Genomic DNA, 8938 nt, shown 5'->3' with positions numbered 1-8938 from the left:
TCCAGGTCGACATGGGGGGGGGGGGGGGGGGGGGGGGGGGGGGCGGGGGGGGGATGTAACAGTCCTGTGGGTATCCACAACACGATGCTCCATGTCCCAACGGATCAGAGAAAGGATAGCCTCTGCCATGGGCTGCATGGCTGTAGGAGTGTAAAGTCTGGAGACTTCCGTTACGAATGCCAGGTGATAAGTAATAATCAAATTAAAATGGGGCAAAAACATGACCCACCGTGCCTGTCGGGAGTTAAGCCTCTTGCTGGAGTGTAGATAGACCAGGCCCCTGGTCTGGTTTGCAGTAACTTGTAATAACTTGCAATGAGTCTCATCTTTGCAGAATTGTTGTAATTCAGTCAGATTGGAGGGTTTTCCAGCATGAACTGCCTTTTAAAGTCATGCCACAGCATCTCAATAGGATTCAGGTCAGGACTTTGACTAGGCCATTCCAAACTATTCATTTAGTTTATCTTCAGCCATTCTGAGGTGGACTTGCTGGTGTGTTTTGGATCATTGTCCTGCTGCAGAAACAAAGTTAGTTGTAGCTTGAGGTCACGAACGGATGGGTGGACATTCTCCTTCAGGATTTTTTGGTAGACAGCAGAATTTATGGTTCCATTTATCACAGCAAGTCTTCCAGGTCCTGAAGCAGCAAAACACCCCCAGACCATCACACTACCACCACCATATTTTACTGCTGGTATGATGTTCTTTTTCTGAAATGCAGTGTTACTTTTACACCAGATGTAATGGGACACACATCTTCCAAAAAAATTCAACTTTTGTCTCGTCAGATCACAGAGTATTTTCCTAAAGGTCTCGGGGATCAAGAGGATGTTTTCTGGCAAAATTGAGACGAGCTATTGCGCCAAGTGAGGCCTGCAGTTCTTTCGATGTTGTTGTGGGGTCTTTTGTGACCTCTTGGATGAGTCGTCGCTACGCTCTTGGGGGAATTTTGGTTGGCCGGCCACTCCTGGGAAGGTTCATCACTGTTCCATGTTTTTGCCATTTGTGGATAATGGCTCTCACTGTGGTTCACTGGAGTCCCAAAGCCTTTTGAAACTTTTATAGACTGATAGATTTCAATTAATCTCAGTTAATCTGGCTAATATTTAAATTTATTTGATGATCTGACAAACATGCAAAAAAATAAGAACTCAGGAAGGGGACAAAATTTTTTCACACCACTGACTTGTATGTGGCCCTGGCATGTATGACACCCTGGATGGACTGCCTCCCTGTTCCTCTCCCCCAAAAATAGTGTGCATGAATACCAACAGCCATAACTGGCAGTCATCAATGCCAGTTTTTTGTATTCAGGCTGAACAAAAATTTTGGACAATTTTGTGTAAAAAATATAATTTTTTTTTCCTACCATCTGTTCTTTTAAACCACTACTGGTAACATGTACTTGCCTGTGGTGGTGTTGTTATATTTTTTGGTTTTAAAAAATGTAAGTTGCATACAGTCCCTTAAAGTTATCCAGCATCTCTTCTTTGTTTTCCTGCTTAACCAAGCCAAACATTGAGGATGAGCAGTACAGTTGATTATCGCGGTTATTTGGTTGCAGACCCGACCATACTAACTGAAGGTACGATTCCTTATTTATAAATCAAATATTTTTGTAGTCAGTGCATACAAAACCTGTTTACGGCCTTCTAAATACAGTTTTTAACATTATTAGAGCCCTCTCGACATTAAATGACACCCCTAGTCAGCTTTACACTTAAATTACCCAATATAGTAGACATAATCAGAGAAAATAAGCCATTTCAGACATAAATAAGACTTGTGCCCGTGTGTGTTGCAATGAATGTGTTCCCGATGTCTGGAGGACAGGAAGTGACGCCAGCAGTTGAGTTTTAGCTTGGAGTGGGTTACCGCTGAAACAGTCGCCCGTGTTGTTATTATGATTATTTTTATTATGATTACTATGTGCCTGTTGTGAGATAATTCAAACCTGTTGTTCCCTGAAAGGGATACCAGCGATGGTGCCGTCACCAGACGGGGCAGACCACAGTGAAGCTACAACCATATATATTGCAAACACATTGAATAAACCAGAGAAAGAGTGTTGAATACTTTCTTTGTGTCTGTTGTGTATAAAACAAGATCTGATGTCAATTTCAGCACATTTGTGAATCGCCATTTTATGAGATGCAAAAGTATGTCACAAATACGATGAAAGAAATAATCCAAAACAATGGAATTTACCTTTCAGCTGCTGTGATTTCCAAAGTATAACACCTCACTGTGCACCACGAGTTATTTATCCGTTGTTTTTTTTTGTCAAAATTCAGACATCAGCGAAGAGGACACTGATTCAGAATTAGAAATATGGCATAGTGTCCATGATACGCGTTACAATCCGATTTTCTACTGATCTATTTTTCTAATCAATGCACTTTGGACAATTATTGTTTGTTACTCTTGTGCTAGCTAACAATGCTTTGAAGAACACAGTGTTGAGTCTCACACTAATAAGAAAATGTGATTAAATGTTAAATCAAGAAACTACTGCCCTCAAACGTATGCATCGACTTGAGCAGCCACGTCAGTTGTGTATTATTTTTACTTTTACTTTTCTTTCTAAAAACATCTTCATACTTCCCATAAGCATGCATTAACCCTTCCAGTTACATTGGGTGTTGTGGTCATGCATGCACTTAAATCAGAGTCAACACACTCAGTATTGACTGAACTAACTCAGTTAATCTGTTCATGAACCAGATACTGGAACAACAGATGGGAACTCTTTCCCATCTCAGAATTTCTTCCATCCGACTGGACAGGACAAAAAAAAAGAAAAACCCTGATTTTGTTTTCATTGAACCTTGCATTATGTCAAGATACGCAAATCAGATGAATATATTTAAACACTAAAATCAAAATCAAAACAAAATAGTTTGTGATGGTTTAATTTATTTGGAACATGCACACAAGTTACATTGGAATACATCACATCGTACAATTCACAGTTCTACGTGTCCAGAAAGGAGTAAGAAGAAGCAAAGCTTATTTAATCCTACCCCATTTCTGCTTCACATCAATTACAATACATTTGTTCACTTCCTGTATTCCAAATGTACTCTTTACCAATTTTTCATACATAGGAAAATGATAAGGTAGTATAGCAATGTGGTACAACAGGAGTCAAGGTATACAATAACAGTAAATAAATTATGTAACAGTCATAATACATATAAAATAATTTATAATTTTAGCTGTTTACCAGATCGGCAAATTGTAATAAATGTGATTTTAGGAATAAGGTGTCTGTATGTTCTCTATAAGCGGCATTATGAATGATCCTAACTGACCTTTTTTGTAGTACATTTAGCGAGTGAAGTGTACTTTTACAGTTATTTCTCCATATGTCCATACAATAAGTTTGATATGGTAATATTAGTGAACAATAGAGCGTATTGAGTGACTTTTGGTCCAGATCAAGTTTTGCTTTATTTAGTATTGAGGTATTTCTTGCCACTTTATGTTGTATATTTTTAAATGTGAGATTTCCAGCTCATATTATCATCTATTATGAGCCCCAGAAATTTACTTTCGTTCACCCTGTCAGTGTCCCCGGCATCAATTTGTATTGACGCATAAGTATTATTTTTGCTATTACCACATAGCGTTATTTTAGGCTGAAGTCCGTTTGCTGTGAATTCTAGCCACCCTAGGTTAATGGGCGGCGTGTAGCCCGTAAATAGGATCCCAAGATGCAGAGAGACAAACGTCTGTGTAACAAAGATTTATTAACAAGATATATACAGCAAGTAACAAAACACAAAAACTGTCCATAAAAAGTACAATGAAAACTCCAGGCCGAGCCGCGGGAAAAATACACAACAAAAAAAGGAAGAACTAAGGTTGCTGCACACATGGAAATAGCAGGGGTAAAAAACGCTACGCTAACAAAAAAAACACTGCTAAGAAAAAGGCTTGCAGGGAAATAGACTGAAAACCAGGCAGCATCCAAGTACAAAGTGTAACAGAAAATCACTGCTGCAACACCGCAAGCAGGAAAACACACAAAGTACACACAAAATGCAGGGAAAGGTTAACCAGAGAGCTAGGGAACAAGGCATAACAAGGTGAATGAAAGCAGGAATCAGGCATGCATTAGAAGACAATCTGGCAAAAGGTGGGTAGTAAGGCAGGGTCTAAATAGTCCAGATGCTGATTGCTAACAGGTGTGCATGAGCTCCTCCCACGGATCGGTAGGTGTGCTGCAACAAACCACAATTAGATGGCAGCAGAGCAGCACCTTAGCTCATGACACCTGGTCCACCAACAACTGTCATGGCGCGATATGTTAACTGTATTCAGCATACAGTATGTATGGTCAGGAAGTAAGCTAAATAAAACATGTGGACAGCACACGACATTATCAAAATGTATTCGACTTTCTACCGTTGTCCCATCTATTTAAAAAAAAATCATCACTCTATATTTGTTTTCAGCAGTCTATTACTATACTACTATTATTATTATTATTGTATTTACAATGAGTTAATAGTTGTAGTCATCATTCATGCGTATGTGTCATTCCTGCAGGAGATGCTGAGCCAAGTGAAGTCGGCTGCTACACAGTACAACACTCCAGGACCTTTCAAAAGCTACAATCTCAGTATGGAAAAGTCAAATACAACAAAATGCAATTATGGACTTTCTTACAAAACAATCAGAGAGAACCTCTACGGCAGGGAGGGTTTTAAACGTTGAAATGATGCTTGATAAGGTTTATACATTTGTTGATGACGTTTGTTATATTGTTATTTCTATTTCCTATATTTGCTTCATTTTGTATTTTTATAAATGTTGTTACAGTGCTGGTTGTAAGCTGTTTATTACAATTGTTTTTTGTTTCTCAATAAATGTCACAGTTTGTAAACATGTGTGCCTTTTATTTAAAAAAAAAAGGTGTTGTGAGGTAGGCTATATAACATTGAAATAATGTAGACATGTATGCACCTTACTTTCTGGAAGGAAACATTTATTATAAACCATTTATCTCGTCTGCCTATGTCACAGCCAGCAAATGGTGAAGGTTGATGACGTAATAAGAATCAAGTGGTATCCTATTTCTTAGTGCTTTCTCCCCCTTAGCCCTCGGTTTTAAGGGGTAGGGGAGTTTTGCTTAGGTTCATGGATAGTCTGTATTTATCAAACCATCTTTTTAATATAGTCAATTAATCTTTGACATTTTTTAATTAGCTCTTATGTGCTTTCCCCAGAACAAAATGCAGTAGTTTCGTCTGCAACTAATACTAGCCGGAAGTCTTTCGTGACTTTACAGATGTCATTTAGGTTGAACAGTTTTGGTCACAATGTTGACGCTTGGGGTACGTCGCATAATATATTGAAGCTCACAGATATTATATTCTTCTAGCTTCACATATTGCTTCCTGTTTCCTAATTAGCTTTGATTGCCATGCAATTTGAAACGCTAGCTCTGTATCCGTATTGGCTGTCCACAAGCAATTCATTCTTATAAATTTGTCCAACCTGTTATTGAATAGCTTTTTGATGATTTTAGAAAATTGTAGTAAGAAGGAAACTGGTTGGTAGTTTGTGAATTGATGTTTGCCTCCATTTCCAATTGATACTAAGCTATTTTGATTTTGTTCGGAAATATGCCAGTCTGAAATGAATGCTGTTTGAGATGCCCCATGTTGCTTTAATGTTATTTTTATTTTTGGCTAGTGACTGACTATAATATTCTTTCTTACACACTCTCAAAATTTTGGTTTCTTTAGCTTTTTGTATAATAAATCTCCTATATAATGTGTTATTCTTCTTACAGGGATTTTGCAGTCCCTTTGTCATGCATGGCTAATTTCTCGTCTTTTGCTTGTTAGACAATTTTCTCAGTGGACAGTGCTTATCATAGAACTTCGTGTAAATATTTGAAAGTTTTCATATGCTTCATCCACATTATTTTGACTGTACACACACACTCCATACTGGGGCATGCTGGGTGGTGGGAGGCAGTCCCTCACTTTTCACAGTGACAATTACATGTACACACATGCGCGCACATCTACTGTATATACACATATATACTGTATACATGCAGACATGCACACATACACACCTACAGAGATACCTGTACACACAAACATATACACACTCACAGTACATACTACATACTTCCTTACATAACTCATTGATTTATCAATGGTGTTATCATGTTGTTGGTTTTATAACAGTGGTGGCTATAATATTACTAAATGGTCTTCAATGGTAAATGGTCTTTCACTTGTACACTAGGTCCCAACTTACGAACACCCCACTAGCGAACACTCGCGGATACGAACACAAGCCGACGGGTCTATATTTTATTTTATTTTGCCTTGTAGTCAGTCGCTGAATCAGAATTTATACGGCTACTGTACATGCTTGACCAGTAGAGGGCACTGTGACACTGCTAATGCAGCCTTAGAGTTAATGAGACCAACAGAGGAAGAGTTAGACACTGGGGAGATACAGTGTAAAGCTAAATGGAAAGGAAAATTGTACAACCCGGACAGAGCGTGTGATTAAAGTTTATGAAGAGTTAATAGGCCTGCTTAATTCTACACCCCCCACAGAACACTACCTCTTTTAGAAGAGTCTAACGACGACGACGACTTGTCCTTTTTTTCCAATAACTCCTCCTCCAACTCCAGCACAACGACGTATGCTCGACCACTCCTCTTCAAAGGTAAATAACATTTATCATTACGTATTATTATATCATTTTTATTATTGTTTTTTCATTAATTATCCTCGTTTAATATTACTATTGCATCCAAACTCATATTTACATACATACGCATATATGTATATATGTATACACGTAGATGTAGTACCTATATCATTTGTAATATTACCTTTTCCCCGACTTAAGAACGATCGTCTGGAACCAATTGTGTTCGTTAGTTGGGGACTTAGTGTATAGCGCTTTTCCACCTCCAAGACGCACATTTACCTACTGATGACGCAGCATCAGGAGCAACTGCCCAAGGGCACTTCGACACGATCACAGGAGGGCGGATGATCAAACCCGCAACCTTCAGGTTGGGAGACGACCGCTCTACCACCTGAGCCATGCCGCCCCCAAACAGTTCATGTCACTTTGTTCCCTTCTCAGCATCAATCCAAGTTTCTGAGATTGGAATTACTTTGAAGGGTTCATTGAATTGACTCAAATATTGTCCGATTCAAGATTCAAGAGTTTTACTGTCATATGCACAGTAAAACAGGTAGTTCTGCTATGCAGTGAAATTCTTGTTCTGTTCATTCTCCCAAAAAAAGAAAGAAAAACACAAGAAAATGAATAAGAACATAAGAAACATAAATACCAATAAATTAAGCAACAACAACAGAAGAGACATGAATACAAACAAACAAACAAACAAATAAATAAATAAATAAATAAATAAATAAATAAAGTGCTATGAGTGCGTGTGTGTGTTGCGTGCGGCGTGTGCGAGTGCTTCGTTGAGAAGCCTGATGGCCTGTGGGTAAAAGCTGTTTGCCAGCCTTGTGGTCCTGGACTTCAAACTCCTGTAGCGTCTGCCTGACGGTAGGAGTGTGAATAATGAGTGTTGTGGATGTGTGCTGTCCTTGATGAGGTTGTTTGCTCTTCGAAATGTCTTGCAATGAGGGGAGGGCTGCCCCACCAATGCGCTGTGAGGTCTTGATCACCCGCTGGAGTGCCTTCCTATCTCGTGTCGTGATGTTGGTATAATTTGCATACATGCTACTGCTGTTTATGTGGATCATTTGTCAACTTACTGTCGATCTTAAAGTTGTTGCTCCTCCGTGTGGTAATAGCCGTTATTTCTGATATGAGATAACAAGTATTTTAAAGAAATAATTTACCCTGGAGCCTTTTATTTTTCTTTTCACTGTGGCCTTAATCTTAATTTTATTTTGAGAATACGCCATGGACCATTAAAAAACAAGCAATGGGCCTCAATTGGCCCCCAGGCCGCACTTTGGGCATCTCAGCTTTAACTGGTATAAGACCAATTCTCAGAAAAAAATAGTACAATAAACAGTAGTAGCCAGAATCCAATCTCCTGTTACCCCAGGACACTGTAGTCTTGTTGCTCATAAACCAAAACCTAATAAGGTGATCTACTGAGCTCTCCCTAAAATAGGAGAATATGCTCATCTGTGCAGATGGAAGCAGCCTCTGATTCAAACCTTCATTTAGTGGATGAAGTTTCTACCTTGTTTTGGACTTGCAGTGATGCTGTTGCCTTGGTAACCAGCATTGACAAGAGGTTTCGTGGGCAGCTGGAGTTTTTAATGTTACTGTTTGACATTCCACAATGAACAGGGGACCTTCAAGTGTTTACTTATTTGAATTCATGAGTCACTAAATTATCTATAGGTATGAATGTGAGTGTGAATGGTTGTTTGTCTATATGTGCCCTGCGATTGACTGACAGCCAGTTGAGGGTGTACCCCGCCTCTCGCCTGAAGTCAGCTGGGATAGGCTCCAGCATACCCGCGACTCGAGTGAGGATAAGCGACATAGAAAAATGACGGATGGATGGAATTCATGAGTCAAGCACTGTATTCATTGTAAACTGTCAGTATCATCCATGGTGAGATACACTTTTTTTTCCCTCAATGAATGACATTTGACCAGGGCTCACTCAGCCTGTGATGCAACCTTGGTCTTTACATTGCCGCTCACTTTTATTGAAAAGACAAAACAAAAAACAAACAAATAATTATACATTTTTAAATATCTCACCTATCGATTGCCTGACGACCAGTCCAGGGTGTACCCCGCCTCTCACTAGATGACAGTTGGGATAGGCTCCAGCATACCCGCAAAAATAGATAGGACAAGAGGTACAGAAAATGGTTGGAAATATAAAATTTGTCAACATAAATACACACAATCACGTATGCAAAGTGCATTACTGAGGTAATTAAG

The sequence above is a fragment of the Dunckerocampus dactyliophorus genome, chromosome 1 (genome assembly GCF_027744805.1).
Source record: "Dunckerocampus dactyliophorus isolate RoL2022-P2 chromosome 1, RoL_Ddac_1.1, whole genome shotgun sequence".
Taxonomy (NCBI): Eukaryota; Metazoa; Chordata; class Actinopteri; order Syngnathiformes; family Syngnathidae; genus Dunckerocampus; species Dunckerocampus dactyliophorus.
This window is presented reverse-complemented; position numbering follows the sequence as displayed.